We start from the raw sequence: 1,117 nt of genomic DNA, 5'->3' as shown, positions 1-1,117 counted from the left end.
AGACTATGTGTTAGGACATTTACTAAATAAGATGATTTAGAGAGGGGTGACTTTTTTCTTTCTTGTATCATGTATAAAGGATTTTCAACCACTTAAACTTCCAAATTTCATTGATTCTAAAATGCATATTTCCTTACATTTAACATCCCTGAAATTGGGATGAGCCTTACAATCGCTGTCAGCCTTGTTGCACTCATGACATTGTTGTCATACCCACATGGGCAAATTTGATCCAAATATCTTCTGGGGTCTTCTGGTAAGATCAGGAAAACACTAACATGAAGATTTGCAGAGTAAGTCTGAGCAACCTGGATGATCATCCTCTAGAAAATAGTGAGGCACTCCTTTAGCATCTTCAATGCCCTTGCCGGTGCAGAGGATGATTCTGTGTGCAAAAATCACAGGACTCAATGGCTCAGAGTCAAAAAAGCTAAAGAAAGTTAGGCTTGGCTCAGCGCCTGTGACTCAAGCGGCTAAAGCGCCAGCCACATACACCGGAGCTGGCAGGTTTGAACCCAGCCCGGGCCACCAAACAACAATGATGGCTGCAACAACAACGACGACAAAATAGCCAGGCACTGTGGCAGGCACCTGTAGGCCTAGCTACTTGGAAGGCTGAGGCAGGAGACTCACTTTAGCTCAGGAGTTGGAGGTTGCTCTGTGAGCTGTGATGCCACGGCACTCTACCCAGGGTGAGAACTTGAGGCTCTGTCTCAAAAAAGAAAAAGAAAAAGAAAAAAAGAAAGTTGGGCTTAATGAGAAGTTTTTAAAATACCATACTCAGGCTCAGCACCTGTACTTCAGAGGTTAGGGTGCTGGCAGGTTCAAACCCGGCTCAGGCCTGCTAAACATCAATGGCAAAAACAACAACAAAAATAGCTGGGCATTGTGGCAGGCGCCTATAGTCCTAGCTACTTCGGAGGCTGAGGTAGGAGAATCACTTAAGCCCAAGAGTTTGAGGTTGCTGTGAGCTATGATGCCATGGCACTCTACCAAGGGCCACATAGTGAAACTCTGTCTTTAAAAAAATAAAATAAAATAGGCTCGGCACCTGTGGCTCAAGTGGCTAAGGTGCCAGCCACATACACCTAAGGTGGCAGGTTCGAATCCAGCCCAG

The sequence above is a fragment of the Otolemur garnettii genome, unplaced genomic scaffold (genome assembly GCF_000181295.1).
Source record: "Otolemur garnettii isolate 467f Iridium unplaced genomic scaffold, OtoGar3 scaffold00109, whole genome shotgun sequence".
In the NCBI taxonomy this organism is placed as follows: domain Eukaryota; kingdom Metazoa; phylum Chordata; class Mammalia; order Primates; family Galagidae; genus Otolemur; species Otolemur garnettii.
Note: the sequence above shows the minus strand (reverse complement) of the source record.